The 20,864-nt window shown below is 42.8% G+C and overlaps 1 long non-coding RNA gene across 1 annotated transcript in view; it reads left to right on the forward strand.

Annotated features, from left to right (window-relative positions):
• Nucleotides 1–20,864, forward strand: part of LOC309367971 — a 370,139-nt gene that overhangs the window by 148,505 nt on the left and 200,770 nt on the right. The window lies entirely within an intron of this gene.

Here is a 20,864-nt window from a genome sequence, read left to right on the forward strand (position 1 = left end):
CTTACTCAAGTGGGGGGGGGAGGCGGCCCAATAAACATGTAGCCCCCAGATCCAAAAAGGTTTTCCCCTTGCACTAGAGCTTCAGCACACAAAGAGGGATCCCAGTCATTCTCTGTGTGCAGAACGGCTGCCAACTTGAATAAAACATTGGGGGCCCCAGGTCAGCTCCTGCCTGCATTATTTATCACAAGACACGGTACACACACCCAGTGCAGGATTTACATATAAGCAAAACAAGCTATAGCTTAGGCCCCCCCAAAAAATTAAAGGGAAAAAACTGGGTGTACAATTCCAAAATATAAGATAAAAAAACAAATAAAATAAAACCAACATACAGTTTTCTGCTGTATAGGCTCCTGTGATGCAAGTAATGGGCCCCGCCTGCTAGCCTACTCCCTAAAATATCACTGGTTTGCTCATTTCTATATGGCTTTAGATACTTATTAGGTCCATAAATTACCATATAGCATATATTCAACACAAAAAACAGAGACAATTTGGACATATCGAGGGCCCCATTACCTTCAGTAGCTTAGGACCTCATCAAACCTAAATCCAGGTTTGCACACACCATTTGAAGGCCAATGCCCATCAACTTGGGGAGCAGCTCCCTCAAATATTTTAATGGAGGGAAGGGACCTTGGCCCCTAGGAGTTTGCTCCTATGATGTGGAGCCACTCAACACGTGTGTATTGGATGTAATGGCTGTCAAGAGTTCATAATAATGGGGGCAGGGCCCTCTATGCCTTTCAAGACATGAAGAGAATTATATGAACCATCTCATTCTCTTTCTTCAACATGAACAGAATGGCAACAGGCAGAGTGGCTAAACTGCAAAATGACACTATCGACACCTTTGGCAAATTTGTGAGGTTTGCTTTCAGGGGAACTGAGGCAAATACAGTGGTACCTTTGGTTACAGACACTTCAGGTTACAGACTCTTCAGGTTACAGACTCCACTAACCCAGAAATAGTACCTCGGGTTAAGAACTTTGCTTCAGGATGAGAACAGAAATCGAGCAGCAGCGGCGCAGCAGCAATGGGAGGCCCCATTCGCATATGTGGTGCTTCAGGTTAAGAACAGTTTCAGGTTAAGAACGGACCTCCAGAATGAATCAAGTTCTTAATCCGAGGTACCGCTGTACCAGGTTCCAATGTAATGCACTCAATAAAGAATGGAACTTTATTTTTTAACTAGGACCGTTGTGTAGCAACTTTCAGAAGGGACCTACAATTAACTAGAAACATATTTCCCCATTGGTGTCCCCTCTTGATAACAGAGCATTTTAGAGCTAGTTATCTGACCCGTTTCCTTAAGAAATTGCTTTATTGAGCTGTGCTTCCAAGGGATGTCCTCTGAAGTCTTGGATGGCTGCTCCACAAGGTCCTACTCATTTTCTGTTTCCTGTCCTTATATAGAGATCCAAGAGATCTGTCTCTGAAACCTTTGTTAACACAAGCAAGCAGGCACACCCCAGCAGAAATGGTTCAGTTTCTTTTGAGTGGCAGTAATAGCTTCGTAACACACAGTGTGACCCTCTATGTGCTGGCTGCTATAAAAAACAACAACACACCCCAGGAACAATGAGTTAGATAACATTGCTATAAATTGTTGTGGTGATTCAGAGGTTTAATCTGAAAGCAAGCTGGATTTGAGTTTGTTGGTGTCTCTGGCAACTTTTCTCTCTTACATTATGGATGTTTGCAAATTGGATTTTAAAATGGCAATAAAATATTGGAACTGGAGCTGTCAGAGATGCTCAGGATGTGTTTTAATGCTCAGGAACTTGGCTGTCATGGACTGGTTGGACACAGAAGAATGGCGGGAAGAACCAACTGGGAAACCAGCAAGGGAAGAAGGCTCAGAACTCAAGAATTGGTGGTGGGACAAAGATGAGTGTTCAGAGGGGAAAGATTGGGAAGAAGAGGTATCTGAAGCTGAAGGGGTAACAGGGCTTAGTGAGATGGTACAGTCTGTGGCAGAGATTCAAAAATCAGAAGCTGGAGCTGGAGAGTTGGAGGAGGGAGGTTAAGAAACAGAGATGAGTTGGGCTAGTAAAGTGTCATGGAAGTCTCCCATTCCTGCTGTGACAAGCTCCTCTCTCCACTGTCTCACAGAACCAGGAGTGGCATGAAAAGGGCAGAGGAGAGATTGGTTGCACACAGGCACAGTCTCCATTTGCTTGGGGAAAGCCCTGAAGAGGAGGAGACATAGGCAGCTGTGAAGGTGGGGACCTTTAGTCATGACAATTGATTTCATGGAAGAAGACCTATGAATAAGGCCTCATTAGATGGAACACTCAGCCAAGTTTGTGGAGATTGTGGTTTTGCTATTTAAGAGTTAACTCTAACTTTGGACCGTGACCAGCATGCTCTGTGACATTGACAAAGTCTTTTTTATATTATATATTTTTATATTATGGATGTATATTCTGGATTATTTTATTGGCTACAGCAAGAAAGCTTATGAAGCACTACTGGACTAAGAATCTTAGGATCTATGTTTCCAGTGCACGCTGATAGACATCAGAAGAAAATGTGTACCATGCCTGCCTTTGTTCATTCTATCAGTAGAAAATATTATGATCAAGTGAGAACATCTCCCACCTTGTTTGAAGAACAGGGCTTTGAGTTTTTGCCATTTTGCATAATTGCAGATTTATCTGTGAAATTGCTCGGTGCATTTTGCATAACCGCATGATCCTCATTCAAATTTTAAAAGGAGACCAACAGATGGAGGGCAGAAAAATAAAATCTTACCAGTTAGAATGGTGAATCATCCTGTACATACCAACTCCACGTTACAGCCCTTTGGGTACACTATAGCTCCATGCTGGAAATCTGATACTATTTCTAATTTTGCTGAAATTAAGAGCAGAGAGCCAGATTAATATACAGAGCTAGAACCTGTGAACCAGGATCATTAATGCTACTGAAAGTAACCCAAATAAGCCAAGTTGCAGTTGCTCCAGGTTTCCTGCCCCCTGTGCTGCTCAAGCTGGATCTGTGCAGTTTGTAGAAAGTAAAAAGGAGTGCTTAGCACTTGCCTGCTTTGTTTTGAAGCTAAAAGTTGATCTGATACTTCTTACTGAGCACGCTTGCGTTATTTAGATGTAATACTACTTTTTAGTTACAACTTCTAAGCAACGGTAGAGACGGTAACTCTGTAACTCTGTCTCAATTGCAAAGATTCTAGACTAAGGGGGAACCTGTCATTATACAAATAGAGCTGGCTTACAACTAGGGTTTGAGGAGATATTTGGCACTGTCCACATTTTAATGAGAAGCTACCAAATTCACTACAGTACTTGAACCAATAGTTATCCATCGAGATTCACACCTCTCTGAATTTTGCCATGCAATTCTCCAGCAAGAAATAATGTGTATCTTAGGGGTATTTTGTGCACATGTTAGTGAGAATAATACACAATTATAAATTACCTTAGGGGAAATTCCTTGCACTGATGTATATATTAGTCAAGCCATACAGAAGTATGCTTATTAGGAGAAATTTGCATTAAGGATCTTTTTAAAATGCAAATTGCTGTGGAAATGTGAACTGAATTTATTCTTGGAAAAATTGAGAAACCTAAAGGGCCAAAACAGACAAATTTGTCTGTTCCTTACTCCAAATCCCATCAGCCCCATCAACGATGGTCAGTGGGCAGAGAAGACGGGAACTTAGCACTAATGAAGTGGCACAGAATTTGCCCCAAAGTAGCTGTCATGATATAGGACGTGGGTGGCACTGTGGAGTAAACCACAGAGCCTAGGGCTTGCTGATCAGAAGGTCAGCGGTTTGAATCCCTGCAATGGGGTGAGCTCCCATTGCTCTGTCCCAGCTCCTGCCAACCTAGCAGTTCGAAAGCACATCAAAGTGCAAGTAGATAAATAGGTACTGCTCCAGCGGGAAGGTAAACAGCATTTTTGTATGCTGCTCTGGTTCGCAAGAAGCAGCCTAGTCATGCTGGCCACATGACCTGGAAGCTGTACGCTGGCTCCCTTGGCCGTTAAAGAGAGATGAGCGCCACAACCCCAGAGTCGTCCCCGACTGGACCTAACGGTCAGGTGTCCCTTTACCTTTAGCTGTCACAATAACAACGGTGGTACCGTTTGTGCTACCACTTCATTTCCTTAAACCAGTTTCTGTGATAGGCTTAAGTGGTTCATAAGAGTGGCCATAACCAGCCTCACTTCCCATTCATCCCTTCTTGATCAAATTAATAGGCTCCACTGGTTAATTATGAGCGGAGAGCACTTTATTACTTGGAAGTTTTTTATGCACAAGAGATTCATTTCCTTGTGATGATAGCCAGCTGTAAAATGATGGGTGCATTCCAGCTTCATTAAAATCAACATGAGTTTTGTTCTCAGTGGACACCAGCTATTATCATGCTCCCTCAGAAATAATTGTTCAAGCGTCTGCTATAGGATTAGAAAATGCAAATGAACAATACTTCTTACTCTTCCTTTCCAAATGTCTGCTCTTTTGCTTGAGAATGTGCATAATTTACATACTTTAGAGATAGATGGGAGAAATTAATTTTTTTTTTTTTTAAGAATTGGAGGAACTTGATACTGTCAATAGTCTGTGGGTCCAAAAATGGTTGGTTGTTACCATCTGTTGCTTAAACTGTTGTACATGTTGGACTAGATTTAACATACAGGTAGGAAGGGATGTTAATGTGATATCTGACACTGTTCGGTGCCTCTGTACAGTTGGTGCTGCTGCAATGTCAAGGTCTATTGTGTCCAAACTGCTTTGTCAGGATGTCCAAATTAAAGATTCACTGTGTCTGGATGCAATACATGCATTCTTTGATCAAGGAATGTATGCTATAGATGTAGAACTAGCCTGGAAGCACAGTGTAATGGTTCTAGGGGTTGTTCGTGCGTAAGTTGCCTCCACTCCTGGCTAGGTTACCTGGTTGAATCCTTTCTGTCTGGACAGCCCTTCACTTCGTGGCTGTCTCAGTCGCTGGCAGTATCCGTCAGTGGGCGTTTCTTGAACTTCTTCCAGCAAAGAAGTTCTTTGACGCCAAGTCTCCTCCTACTCTCCCTGTGCGGAAGTCTTCTGCGCAGGGAGGGTGTGGGCAGCGGAGTATCCATGCTCTCCCCGCTGGTCTCCGGTGAAGTCCTGGAGCCTCCTCTCCAATTCCCCCATCTGCCCCCCTTCTCCACTGGTGTTACGCTGATTTCCTTCCTCAGCAGATGAGCTGCCTCTCTCCCTACTGGGACCCTCTCCGGAATCCCTCCGCCTCTAGCTCCGATGGCAGTTCCCTGACACACAGTGATAGGTTTAAAGCTATAATGCTAAAGTTGTGAGAATTTGCTGTTAAATAGTATAAGCACACACTTTGCAGATGTCAGCCTTAGCAGCATCTGCACTGCATCTGAAGCTTTGTTTCAAGGGATCACTAAACTCATTGATTGAAGGCCATTAATGCAACCACGCAGCGTGTCGGCTGGTCGGGGCACCAACCACCAGATTTGCTTTCTTTCTATATAGCCTTTGGAAGCAGCCCAGTCTATTTTCGATCTGCTCTGTGTTCATTCCAATTTGTTTGGTTATTCAGGTCCAGCTCTGATCTGTTAAATTTCAAGCTCTTTCCCCCTCACGTTTACTGTACTGGGGAATCTAACAATGGTCATAACTCCCCCCCTCCTTTTCACATAAGTGGATGAAATTTACAGGCAAGGGAGTTTGTTTGGCTTAAGCCTGCCAAACTTCAGGTAGATCCATTCAGTGATTTTAATGCAGTGAACCTTTAAAAGGTATTATTTTAATAAAGAAAAGTATCTACTTTTTATTTCCTGCCAAAATTGGGTGCAAACTGGTCACATCATCTGACAGGATAAAGGCTGCCAAATTTACAAAAGTTAGGCACAACTGTTTTCCTGTAAGGACAAACCTTACCGTGAGGGGTGGGGAGCAGGGTAGAAATAGTTCTTAGTGAAAGCTTCTGGGAGAAATATTGTCAGAGACCCCCACAAAAATGGAATGACACGATAACCACATTACAAATATATATATATATATATATATATATATATATATATATATATATATATATATATATATATATATATATTTGCTTTCGTAGATTTTCACGGGTACAGGAATGCAGGTTTTGGTGTCCTCGGGTGTCTTCCCGTGTAAAAGTTGGGGTGTCTAGGCGACGTTTCGACGAGGTCTCACTCGTCATCTTCAGGCTGGTGCTTTCGGCTTCTTGTTACTGGAACAGAGCAGGATCTCAGTGTTTGAGTTCCTATAAATACTGTTGAGGGGGTGTGGTGTATAGCCTCCAATGTTCTGGGCAGAGAGGAAGTTCCCAGGCTAGTGTGCCTTTTCTTCTTTTGTTCCTTAATTACTTGAGGGATATCTTGAGTGATTTCTTGAGTGATATCCTGAGTACCACTTAGGTGGGTCATTGGGTGTGGATTAGTTGCTAAAGTCTTTGTGTCTTGACCTCTTGAACTTTGTGAAGAGTTTTTCTGAGAAGATGGCTGTACTGCACTTAGTTGTGCTCTGGCTTGGCTTCGTGTATAGGGGCGAGCTGTGGTTTTGTGGCCTGTGTCAGCCAGATCTGTGTAGGGATTGCAGGGGGGTGCAGCATCCGGAGGTGCCACCATGGTTTGGCTACTGGATGGTGTCTGTAATTTATCTGTGGAGAGGGTCTGGGTTTGGGTCTGGTGTGGTTGATTGGTGATGGCGTTCTGTGTGCCTCTGGATCTGGTGTCAGTTTTTGTGGGGAGGGCTAATTTCCAGATGTCTGGCAAGCGGGATGTGTCGTCACGCTTGTTCATGTTGTGAGGGTGTTTCTCTATCTCGATGGCTTCCATGATTATTCTCTTGTGGTGATGTTCCATGTTAAAGAGCAATTTGGAATCTGCAAAATTAAGAACCAAACGCCTGGCTGACAAAGACCACTTGACAACTGAGTTACAGAATCTCTCAAATGTGTTAATTGCCAATGGATACCAGCAAAACAGGGTTACGAAGCTAATCCAAAAAGAAACACCCCCCAAAAACCAAGACACAGAAGAAAACAATGGCATGGCCCTCCTTCCTTATATCAAGGGCACTACAGATAAAATTAGCAAAATCCTCCATAAACACAATATCAAAACAGCCTTTTGCACCAACCAAAAAATAGCCAATATCCTCAGAAACCCCAAGGATAAAATCCAGTTGGAAAACCAAGGGGTCTATGAAATACCCTGCAAAGTCTGCCCAGCCACGTACATTGGACAAACAAACAGACGAATAAATGCACGTATCGCAGAACACAAGAATGCCGTCAAAAAAGAAGAAAAAACTTCCTCTCTTTTCCAACACATGAAAGAAACAGGACACGAAATTAATTTTGCAGATTCCAAATTGCTCTTTAACATGGAACATCACCACAAGAGAATAATCATGGAAGCCATCGAGATAGAGAAACACCCTCACAACATGAACAAGCGTGACGACACATCCCGCTTGCCAGACATCTGGAAATTAGCCCTCCCCACAAAAACTGACACCAGATCCAGAGGCACACAGAACGCCATCACCAATCAACCACACCAGACCCAAACCCAGACCCTCTCCACAGATAAATTACAGACACCATCCAGTAGCCAAACCATGGTGGCACCTCCGGATGCTGCACCCCCCTGCAATCCCTACACAGATCTGGCTGACACAGGCCACAAAACCACAGCTCGCCCCTATACACGAAGCCAAGCCAGAGCACAACTAAGTGCAGTACAGCCATCTTCTCAGAAAAACTCTTCACAAAGTTCAAGAGGTCAAGACACAAAGACTTTAGCAACTAATCCACACCCAATGACCCACCTAAGTGGTACTCAGGATATCACTCAAGAAATCACTCAAGATATCCCTCAAGTAATTAAGGAACAAAAGAAGAAAAGGCACACTAGCCTGGGAACTTCCTCTCTGCCCAGAACATTGGAGGCTATACACCACACCCCCTCAACAGTATTTATAGGAACTCAAACACTGAGATCCTGCTCTGTTCCAGTAACAAGAAGCCGAAAGCACCAGCCTGAAGATGACGAGTGAGACCTCGTCGAAACGTCGCCTAGACACCCCAACTTTTACACGGGAAGACACCCGAGGACACCAAAACCTGCATATATATATATATATATATATATATATATATATATATATATGCATGCAATGTTGTTGCTGAAGAAACTAATGTGGAAAGCTGACAGAGCCCTGCTTGGACAGATGGTTTTTATTGCATAAATTCATAATTTGTGAAACAGACATCTGGACCATCCACTTGGACCAGTTCCTTGGTCATTAGCAACGTGTAATGCTTCACTCAGAAAATCTACCTTAGTTACTGAGCTTGGGAAGCTAGCACAATCTGCTGAAATTATTCAATAAGTTTTATCATGTTTACCTGATGGAAAGACCATCATAAAAGGAACTAACATCATATTCTTTGCATTGGGGTCAACAGGTATTGTTGAACTATATTGTTTACTACCTTGGGCTGTTTTGGGAGGAAGAGCAGGATAGAAATTTGAAATAGTAACAGTAATAGTAGTAATTGCTTAGAGGGCTAAGCAGATGATCTAACAGAAGATCATCAAAGCAAATGGATCAGAGTTGTGCTTGTAAAAAGAAGCACAGAACAAGTGTGCAATCTGGTGATAGTTACGGTACCTTTCAGTACAAGAACATTGTAGTGGGTCACAAAATAAAGGAGTGGCAAATATTCTTAGCAAGATCATCTAATAAAACCAAAATTTCAGCCTCTCTCTGTGGATGATGGAAACAGGAAACCTCCAGAGAGAAAATCTTATTAATTGTATACTGCTACATAATCAGTTAGGCTAAACAGTGTGGGGGGAAATAATCATAGAATGAAAGCAGATATTAATCTGTTGCTCCACAACCAAAATGTAACAAAGGAAGTTTGTGAGGTCATGATTATTGCATGGGAGGACACAGATTTAGTGGCCCAAAGCAGTAGGCAGTGTTGCAACATAGCTGCACCTCTGTTTCAGAAGCACAGATTACAACTATCAAGGTACACTGATAGACAAATTGCTTCTGTTATAGCAGACCGTGTGTGAAATGCAGTTCTGGAGTGAAAAGCTTTCATTTACCGTGACATGGTAAGTGCTTTTGCTGATCCAGTCATGGAAAATGTGCTGCTCTGAAATTTCAGATGACATTATTGCAAAATTTTGGGTGACCCCTATCATCTCTGGTGCTTAGTCACCAACCTTCCTGGCTTCCAATGTCTTCAATTAAGGCTGTGGGGAAGATGCTATGTATTAACTTCTCCCATCTTTTTTATTTTTGGATCAGGAACTACAAGCAGCTAGGAAGGCTGCTAGGAAGGAACAGAAGGAAAAATGCAAGAGACCACCTACAGTCACCATGCAATGATAACATAAGCCCAGTCCTTACTGGCTGAAACTCTAAAGAAATTCTAATGTGCCCCAGAAAGCAGCAAAATAAAAGAATAAAAAATACTAGTCTCTTTTGCAGGGGAATAATACTTTTGAGAAAGTACAGGCTTTGGCAGACCACTAATCGAACACCACCAGCACCTGGACACAGGAACTCAGGCTATCATGCGTATGCAAAAATGCAACTGTGGCTAGTTTTTCAAAGGGTCCTGATTATTTCTATTTAACTGTGTTTTAATAGAGTTGCATAGAAGACTAATGACCATCATGACAGACAAGATGCATAAAAAGTGAACTACAAAATAAACCAATATCTCAACAGTATTTCTAAAATCTATAAAGCTTGTATTATTACAGAAAAAGCTGGAACTGGAAAAGCTACTGGAATGAAGAGGTTCTTGTCTGCCATGCACTTATCAAGAGATTTGATGGATCAATGCATTTTTGTTGGTTCTTTATTCCTTCCCCCTCCTAATTTGGCTTGTGGCCACTCTTGGAGACCATAACTAGGAATCAGAGCAATCCCCCCACCCAAAGTCTGCTGGAAGGAAATTGGATTCCCCTCTACTTTCCCCCATCTCCCAATTCCGATAAATCACTCACATTATAACAATATAAAACGAGAACAAAATATTTTAAAAGCAGCAAAACACACAACAACAGCAAAAAAAACCTTGACACTAGACTCCTAAGATTGTTCACTTGTACACATGACTTGGGAGTAGGTTCCACTGAACCAATGAGACTTTTTTCTGAGTAAACATGCATAAGATTTCACTGTAAAAGAGCAAGACATGCCCAAACAAGGAGGTGGGTTTAATATTACCTTACGCTGAACTTGTAGCCCATCTGAAGGTTTGATCCTGCAAGAGTTCCCTGTTTCCTGCTCTAAGCTCTGGAAGCTATTCCAAGATAATACATCACTTTCCTGTGAATTATGGGTGAATGTTAATACATGCGTTATGCAACATATTTAATACATGTCTTTCTTTAACTGCCTTATAATGTTAATTCCATAAGTAAAGAAGGTTGCCTCATTGAAAATAAGGTGCTGCTTTTATCATACACATGATCCTTCTCTGGCTATCAAATGTGATGGCAGAAGGATTGTGTTGTGCCAAATCGGGGCATATGAGTTCATTTAAATAAGCCTGGGGATCATTTCTAATTGCCAGGGAAAACATGAGATGTAACAGAGCTTGCCCCTTCTTCTCCCAAGCATAAATCTATCCACACAGTATCTGAAATCAGGAGGGCTTAAAAAAAAAAATCTCTGAATTCTGCTTCCACAGAAATTTCTCAGTCCTTTCCAAAGCAGTACAGTTTTGATGGGATTAAAAAAAAACCAACACCACACACACCTCTGCACTTTACGAAGAAGTGTGGATAACAGTTATGACATTTCTGTGAAGTCCTGATTAGGGCAACATAAAGTCTGTGTTATTCAATATGCCAGCAAGAGATGTTTTTTTTTCCTGATCAAATCTGAAGGCCAGATGGAAATGAAAGGAAATGGAATGTCAAGGAGGTGATGTGTGTGGACTTTAAAAGCACTTGCCGTTTCTGCTAAAATGCCCCAAACCGTGTTCCCTTAGATTGCAGTGTCCCAGTTTCCATTAATTTCCCTGAAATATTGTTTGCTTCTATTTTTATTACATTTTAGCCTGTATGGATTTCAAAATCCCAGTGCTCACCTCAGCCTTACAACCATGGAGAAGTTACTTTTAAGCTGTATTTGAGGAAAAGATTGTGGTGATCGTTTCTCTAGATACATACATATCCTGTAGATATGACATTTATCTTACAATAGGAATTCCTTGGCTTTTAGACAGTCATTTAAAAATGTAATTCTATAGCTCCAGGGGCCATAGCATCCGTTGGGTATCTGATGGCCCCTTCATGAAGCTGCAGAAATGTCCACAACTGATTCCTCCCTGATGATGGAGTTTTGACATGCTAGATCAGACTAGAGACCCAACTTGCCCAGCAACCTGTTCTCACAGTAGACAACCAGATCCCTACAGATCCATGATTATTGCCTTGCCAACATCAAACTGGCAGGGCAATGGAAAAGCTGGATTATTTGCCTCCACTTTCCCTTCCTCCCTGCCTTTGGGATTTCTCTCTAAATCTGTAATTGTACTTTGTAGTTTGCAAGAGGAAGAAGAGTTCAAAAACATCCACAATTGCCTTGGAACTATCCACAGAGTCCCATTGCACCCATAGTTTTGATCCTGGCTTGCTTCAAGTCACCACTTAGTCATTACATCTGAACTAGGCCCTGGCATTGTAAAGATCAACTATGTCAGGTTTTCATATCAATGCTGTTTTGAAGGACTCTCTCACACACAGCCAAGGTGCAGCAGGTGTCTGCAAGTAGCCTGTCAAGTTCCATTGCCTCCATGCCTATCTGCAGCAGTTTTGTTCTCTGGCTCCTCTCCTCGATTTATATAAGTGAGCAAATTACAGTCTGCGTCTGGCAGCTCCAGACCCTGAGATTTTCGCTGCTTTGACAAGGATGAGCTGTTCATAACTCTCTGGAACTGAGAGTTCAGCAAGTGCTTTTCTCGCAAAGAAGAATTGTAATTCCAAGTGGCAGGTTTTCTCTGAGTTGGTGCATTATGAAGCAGCTTCTGCTCTAATGAGCTGCTGTCTTCATGCATTGTGAAGGTTAAGATTTATTCTCTTTTTCCTCCCACCCAACCTTTCCAAAGGACTCACAATTCCATTCCACTAGTTCTCACTTTGGGGTATCAGGGCCCGATTGCTGGATTAAATATGAAGTATCTGTGGTTCTGTCGATCAGAAGGTTGGCAGTTCGAATCCCCGTGACAGGGTGAGCTCCCGTTGCTCAGTCCCTGCTCCTGTCAACCTAGCAGTTTGAAAGCACGTCAAAAGTGCAAGTAGATAAATAGGTACTGCTCTGGCGGGAAGGTAAATGGCATTTCCGTGTGCTGCTCTGGTTCGCCAGAAGTGGCTTAGTCATGCCAGCCACATGACCCGGAAGCTGTACGCCGGCTCCCTCGGCCAATAAAGCGAGATGAGCACCGCAACCCCAGAGTCAGTCACGACTGGACCTAATGGTCAGGGGTCCCTTTACCTTAATCTGTGGTTCCAGGATAATTTGATGCCTCCTAGATCACATGATCATTTGGGCATATGGTAGCCATGAGAGTTGATTCCCAATCACTTCAGCTTTATTTTTTATTAAATGCCTGGCTCCAAAAGTCAGCCAAAACTTTTCTTTAATGAGGTGGCAAGTCATAAATGGGACCCTTTGCCACAGTGGTAGCAAATCCTCCTAAAAGCTACAACATGGTAGCCACAATCCACTACAAACTTACTTGTGTTTATGTCCACTGAAATCACATGGAGAGAGAGAGGGAAGGGAAGCTGCAGTGCACAAGTCCTTGTGTGAATGGGACAATTTTGGTAGATACAACCCTTAATGTCCAAGTGGCAGTGCTGTGTCCCTGCCCCCAGCTGGTGTTCCACTACACCACTCCCCTCAAACTTAGTTAAATCATGGTTCTTCCACAGCTTTCTAAAAACAAAACAGGAGGGGACAGCACGGAACGAAAAGCAATGTGGTTCTCTCTGTCTCTCCACATCACCAATCCAATCAATGCCATTCTGTCAAGTTCCTGCTGCCACCTCCTGCCGGGCCAAGCCAGGACCCCTGGGAACCCCAGGGGTGAGCACCAGTTAATAAGAATTGATGGAGCTCCCCCTGCTGGTTGTTTACCCTTCAGAGGCTTACTGCTGGGTGGGCAGGAGTCAGATATAGTCTTATACCAGTGCCTAAGCCAATACCAGTCCCACTTGTGTAATCAATAAAATTGTGGCCTAAATTTGCCCAATAACCATTAAACTTAATTCTGTCTCCGCTGTGTCTTTATTTCCATGGGGTGGGTTTTAGGGATTGACGCACAATACAGCTATCCTTCGAAATGTGCACTTATCCAAATGTTGTGAGGCAGTTCTTCAACCAAGTAACATTTATGAAAATGCATAGATTAGAGGAAAGCATGTGTAAAAATGGATTTGGGAAATTGCTTGTGAAAATGTGTGTATTGCTTTAAACTTCATATTAAAAAGTCACAAACTGGCATGCCGATGACAGAATTGGATAATGAGGCAATTGCTGTCACCATACATTTAAAGCACATCTCCGCAAAGAATCCTGGGAACTGTAGTTTGTTAATTGTAACTCTGTGAGGGTAAACTACAGTTCACATAACCCACTGGAGCCGTGTGCTTTAAATGTATGCTGTGTATGTGGACTATGTGTGCATGCACCTGTCTGTCAGTTTGTTTTTAGTTCTGGCTTTCTGCTCCCTTGTCTGTGATATATCTCTGACTCTCAGAGACAAGGCCTGCAAGCATCTTCCTGCCCTATGATGATGGGCAGAGCAGCTCAGGCAATAAAAGGAACATGACTGGAATATAAACACAGAGGCACTTGTTATTTGACAGAAGCAAAATGCTAGGTATGTGGCTCATTTGCCCGCAAAAGGAACACAGTGTGCTTTGTGGAAATCCCAAGACATCCTTGCAAATAAAATAAAATAAAATGTCCCAGCAGGCTTGAGAACATACACGTGAAAGGAGAAAGGAGCTTCACAATAGAGCCGGGCTCGACTCTTCATTCTTCTTGAGCATGGACCTTTTAAGATGACTCGTCTCTTCAGACAGCTTTTGTTGCTAGGTGAGAATGGCCACATTGTGGGGTGCTATTCTATCCCTCCACAGTTCTTCTGCCTGCTATGCTGTGAATCCGTTAATGAGATACAGCCTAGGAGAATGGGCTTCAAGAACCTAAGAGGGTAGCTTTTTTTTTTTTTTTTTTTTTACATTGTGGTCCCAAGAGAATAAGGAACACCAAGGGATTCTTTGAGAGCTAGTCCTGGTGGTCAGCTCTTTTAAGAGCTGACAGAATAAAGGGACAACGGTGGCCTCTTCCCCAGTGGCAGGCAAGGTATGTCTGTCTAAATTTAGAAAGGGTATTATTAAAAACAGCTCAGCTTCCATTACATAATCAACTGCCTGATTCTAAAGGCTTGCTTTAGCTGCAGTGACAGAATGGGTGGGTGTCTTCATATCTCTCTAGCTAAAATGGCATAACAAATGGACAGAGAGCCTTTGAGTTAGAACTATGGAGTCCCTAAATAATCAAGGTTCCAGGTTCCTACAACACTAGCAATACAGTAGAGCAACACCAGGTATCTAGAATCCAATTGGGTTCCATGCAATCAGCTCTGAGCCATCCCAGTACACTCAATACTCCTGCTGTGCCCTCCCAAAGCCAAGAACCAATTTTTGACAGAAAGCACCATGCATGTGTGCCTGTTCCAATAAGGTGCTGTTCCAATACGGTGTCCTACAGATGTTGTGGGACTCTAACTCCCACGAGGTCCAGCGTGTTCCAGTAGTGAAGGATGATGGGATTTGTAGTCCAGCAACATCTGGAAGGCCACAGGTTTCCCCATTCCTGCAGTATGGAGTGCCTATGAAGTTGCCATTTAATACTGCTGGTGCAAAATTGGGAAGTGGGGAAGGGGGAAATCTTTTGTTTCTCTATTTAGATAGAAATGTCTGATTTACATTCTGGGCTGCATACCTTTTTGTGAATTGAATTGTATAGACCGTTGTAAGAAATGCAACAGAAAATAAAACTGATTTCTTTCTCTATCTCCTCTTCACGAACACCATCATCTTTTCAGTCAAATATTCTCTCTGAAGAAATTCAGATTTTTCTCCTGCAGAACACTTTTTAAAAAATATCTTTCGGCTCATGTGATTTAGGATTCTCTGTGTTGTCTTATTAATTTTCTTCTCTCTCTGTGGTTGAGGGAGCCAGTCTTGCAGGCTAGTCTACTCATTTCAGAACCGTGTATGTTGGGAGGGGAAGGGTTGGCTAGGGACTAGCTGTGCAGGGATACACACTGTCAATAATTCCCTGTTCCTTTTCTGAGCAGCGCTGAGCCAAAGTTTATCAGAAGACATTCCCCCACCCTCCAAGAACATTGCTCTCTCCCTCCTCACTCATTATCCTAGCAGCCTCCTGAAGAAACCAAGCTAATGAGGTAGAGTGGGTGTCAGCAGATATGTGGGGTAACGTGTTTGCTGTTAGCTAGACTCTTCATGAGCTAGTTAGACCAAACCAGACTCTTGCTGAATAAAACTCAGTGGGTGACCTTGGGGCCAGGCACAGTTTCTCAGCCTAACCTACCTCCCAGGGCATTGTGAAGATAAAATGGGGACAGGAAGAACCAGGTGCACCACCTTGAGCTCCTGGCAGGAAAATGTGATGAATAATACAAACATTCCCAGTAGAGCAGAGATTGGCAATGTGGTGTCCTTCAGATGTTATGGGTCACAATTCCCATTATTCTTGTCCTCTGGTCATGCTTGCCAGGGCTGATGGGAAATACAGTCTTTAAACATCTGGAGGTCACCATGTTGACTACCTCTGAGATAGAGCCTTCTAGGAGCTCTGAAATATGTACCTGAAGGTTTAGAGTCCCATTGCTGCTTCGCATCTGCTCAGGATCTGGCAAGCAGAAGAGCAAGTCTAGGGCAGAAGATGGGAAGCCCAACAGCGGTGGAGCCAGAGCCATTTTCAGGTACAGCCAACTCTGGCTGCATGCACAGGTAATTCACATCTTACTTGAGGTTCAGGTAGGTAGCCATGTTGGACTGACACAGTCGAAATAATTTTAAAAAATTAAAAATTAAAAAATAGTCTAGTAGCACCTTAGAGACCAACTAAATTTAATCTAGGTATGAGCTTTCATGTGCATGCACACTGAGTATCTGAGGAAGTGTGAATGCACACGAAAGCTCATACCTAGAACAAACTTAGTTGGTCTCTAAGGTGCTACTAGACTATCTTACTTGAGGGTTAGGTTCTGGGGGGCCACATTTATACACAAAAACACATAAAGCCAGGTCCCCTGTAACGTGGAGGTCTGCTTGCTTGGCTATGGGAAGGCAGCATGAGGGCTCTGGCTGGTCCTGTGGTCCTCCTGCCTCCTTCCCAAAGCCTGGTAAGCGCTTGCCCAGTTTGGGGAAGACAGTGTGACTACTCTGGGATGCTGCCAGAGCCCTCCCACTGCTTTCCCAAAGCCGGGTAAGCCTGGGATTTCAGCTTTGCACAGGTGCTTGGGAAATAAATGGAGAGTGGGTTTCCTCCACTCTCAGATTATTTATTTATTCCCACCCACCCAAAACTGCGATCACATAAGTAAAATAAGCGTAAGTTGCAAGTTACCTGTACCTTTGAAGCACATTCAAAGCACATTTCTCCCCTCAAAGAATTCTGGGCACTGTAGTTTAAAGATCCAAGGAATTGTAACTCTTGTGAGTGGTAAACTTCAGGGCCCAGAATACTTCAAGGGGGAGAAAATGCTTCGAATGTGCTTAGAAGGTATAGTGTGTTCTAGTTGTGACCTCATTCTCCTCCCTGGTGAGCTTCTCAAGCCCAACACTGAGATTCAGAAGGAGGAAGCTCATAGGCAAGGCCAACCCTAGACTTGTTTTAATAAGAAGTCAGTGAGGCAGGGAAATAAAATGTTCAACTAAAGGTGCCTCCATGAAGCATTGAACGAACCAGATTGGTTATCCAGAAACTCTGTTCCGGTGACGTTTGGTGACAGATTATGTATATATCGAACTTTTGAATCATTCTACTGCTACTGGTGAAGAAGATTTAGAGACTTTGGTTGCATTTCTGATCATTTGTATTAGTCTATGAATAGTGTTTAGTGACATTGTTATTGGCCATCGTGTTGTTCAGCTTGTCTATATTGCAACACAGGGGTTTGTTTATGGAGGGACTGAGGAAAGGCAGATTGAAGTTGATGGTGCAATGCCTCCATCACCCAAGTGGAGGAGCCTCCATTGGAGACTTGATCTTGTGCTCCACAAATTCTCACCTACTGCATTTTTGTGTCTCTTTCAGCTCACATTATGAATGTGCAGCTATAATAATGATGATGATGTATTGCATACAAAGCTTCCTAAATTCCCTCACCCAGGTTCAGATTTGCCTTTTGGTGTATTATTAAATGTATTCATAACCCACCTCAAATTGATAGCTCCCATTCATCTTCTGTACACCCAGTGTTGTTGTTGTTGTTTAGTCATTTAGTTGTGTCCGATTCTTCGGGACTCCAGTGTTGATCCAATGTTGTGATCCAACGTTGTAATCAGCTGTAATTTTCTCTCTCTCCCCCCCCATGTCTTTCTGAGGTTTGGAGTAAAACTGATGTGTCTGGAGTGGCACCAAAGAGAGTTTTCCAAGTTCTGATTCCTGTGACTTCTTCTCTGTAGCTTTTTGTGGCTAAGAAGTATATTACATCTTGAAACTTTTGTCATAATCACTGGTAGCTATGCATAAGAAGTCTTGATGTTATTTATATCTTTAGCCCTTGTGGAGATGATTTTAGAAAAATAAATAGAAGGCATGGGAAGAGAAAGTCAGATCAAGACCATGCCTTGATATCTTGGCTATTTCTTTATTATTAGTTATAAAAAATCATCCATGGAATGACTAAGTACATGAATAATGCCATGTCAAGTTCAACCCTGAGTGAACCAAGTTATTGCAATAGACATGCTGGGTAGTTTTCCTGGAAGTGCTATTTTTCTGGAGAAAGAGGTGCCAGAAATCAGCATGAACACCTCCCTTGTTCTCTTAGAATGGCAATGGCACCCACCTGAGAGGTACCAGAACCAAGTTCTGGTGAGTTCCAGCTGAAAAAATGCCTTGCTTATTCCACAGACGGAGTGTTTGGCAACAGAAACACTTTAAGGCAAAATCCTGCAGAAGACAAATCAGTATTAGTATACCCCACCCTGCATGCTTTTCAAAATGTCATTTGCTGCAATAAATGGGATGTTTTCTTCATTCCAATTGGGTGAAGCGGCCTGTAGAAAAAGCCATAACTTCAGAAGGCAAACAAATGGATTCTATTAAAAATTAGGTTGTTACATAAAGCAGTTTTTCTGAAGCGCATATATCTCAGTACGGATGAGCATCTGTTGGAATAACTAGTTTTCGGTTGTTTTTCAAATCAGAACTGGAAGAAGAAATGTGCTCATTTCTCTGTAGTTAACACATCCGCCGCATTTCTAGCATATGGCACCAAAGAGCCTCCAAGAAAAAAAGAAAGTTTTCTATTAACATAAAGTAATCACACTCTAATTTTCTTCTAGCAGTGCCAGACCCTTTCATTTTCTTTGTAACATTGCATATAATCAAGCATATGCAAATAACAAACAGCCTCCTTTGCCTACAGAGTCCTGCGTGTTTCCCTTTGCCAAGCGAGCTAATCACGGCTGTGATCTAACTCTCCCTGGTAACCTTTGTGGCAGCAATGTTATCTCTGCCTCTTGACTTTTGCATGCCAAGACTGCTTTCATTTGCAAACATTATCCATGGAGGAACGACTGCTCAAAAGCAATAGGAAAATAAATGGCCGGGGGTAGGGGGAGGAGAGAAAATGTAGAAGCAAATACTTCAGTGGTTAAGGCTCGCTTCTCTCAAGCTTGTTTCTGTCTCGATGATAAATGGCGTCTGATCCCATTGCTGTGGTGCCTCCGCCGCCACATTTATCCAAATATTGGGACAGCATTCAAAGCATTCAGGCAGTCAGAAGTATGCATTCAAACTGCAGCCTCCTTTGCACAGGCTTCCTTGAGTAGCGTCGGTACAGCACATCATAAGCAGAGATAATAATGAGCACATTTGGGTTCATTTATCTCCCTTACTTTGAGGACAGAAGGTCTGTCTGTTTATTCATTCACACAGCGCCATCAGTGCACCTGGTGCTTTGCAGTTGGCTCAAAGAAACAAAAATCTCCTCCCCTTAATGATTTACCATTTCAACGTTAACCATGTGGAAGAGCTAGAGATGGGGAAGCAGAGATCCACCATATGACTACTATCATCCCTGACTGTTGCCTTCCTGGCAGGGGCTGATGGGATTGGAGTCCAACAGCATTGGGGAAGGAGGAAAGACTCTCCTGCAGCACTTCCCAAAGGCTCAATATTTCTGTCAATTGCCTGATAGCATTGTCATGCCAGATGATTGGCAGGAAGGTGGTTCCATTCATGTATCAAAACTGTGGCCCTTAAGGGTGGGGGAAATTAAGAACTGGCTCCCTGTGCCAAAAAGGTTCCCCACCCCAGATCTAAATGTAATACAGTGGTACCTTGGGTTATATACGCTTCAGGTTACATACGCTTCAGGTTTCAGACTCTGCTAACCCAGAAATAGTGCTTCAGGTTAAGCACTTTGCTTCAGGATGAGAACAGAAATCATGCTCCGGCAGCAGTGGGAGGCCCCATTAGCTAAAGTGGTGCTTCAGGTTAAGAACAGTTTCAGGTTAAGAACAGACCTCCGGAACGAATTAAGTACTTAACCCAAGGTACCACTGTACATAAGTAGTCAATTCCCCTGCTGCGAATGCCACAGAAGACAACACAACGAATCCATAATAGAGGTGTTAGTTTAAGCCAAGTCCTTCAAGTTCAGCTCTTTTATCTATCATACTGCATTGGAACAGGATTTCACTTATCTTGTAAGACCTCAAGATTTTTATAGCATGCCATTGCTTTTTGAGCTCATTTCTTCCATGCGGTGCTCCCAACCATGCACAGAAGCACATATGCTAAAGGATATAACACATCTGTTTTTACCAAGGTACCGTCAAGTCTACCATGAAAGCAAAAACATTTTTTTAAAAAAATGGTCACATGACTGATTCTAAGGGGGTCTGCATTACCATTAAACAGATTTAATATTCCACTTCTATTGCTTGTTCATGAACAAGTTGAAAAGCATAGGTCCCAGTACTGATCCATGGTGGAACTCCACTTTCTAACTCCCTTCATCTGGAGAACTGGCCATTTATTCCTGCTCTCTCCTTCCTGCTATTTAACCAATTCCTGATCTACAAGAGGACCACTCCTCTTCTTATGTTGCTGCTAAGTTTACTCAGGTCTCTTTTGTGACATACCTTATCAAAAAGCTCTTTGAAAGCCCAAGTGCTCTGTGTCACTTCTAGTGAAGCAAACCTATATGCAATGTTGCCAGTGAGCCTTTTGCATGCAGGAAGGGATCATAGTTCAGTGGGTGTCCTAAGTTTTGTTCAAAGGCAAATGGTTTTTTTTAAAGGGAATGAACAAATGTGGGCTTGAAACATACTGAGAAGTCCTCCTACTGCTGTTTTCTTCTCAAGAAAAGACCAGCAGCAGAACTTCCCAGCATGCTTTGGGTACCCAGGGAGACTGGGTGGGGGAATAAGAAAACCCACAGGAATTTCATCACTTCTTGCTGCCATGGTGTGTTGCCCTCTTGCCGCAGAATAGCATGATTTTAAAGGAATTAAGCAAAAGGTCAACTTATACAACCAA

The sequence above is a fragment of the Podarcis melisellensis genome (genome assembly GCF_964234715.1).
Source record: "Podarcis melisellensis genome assembly, chromosome: 4".
NCBI lineage: Eukaryota > Metazoa > Chordata > Lepidosauria > Squamata > Lacertidae > Podarcis > Podarcis melisellensis.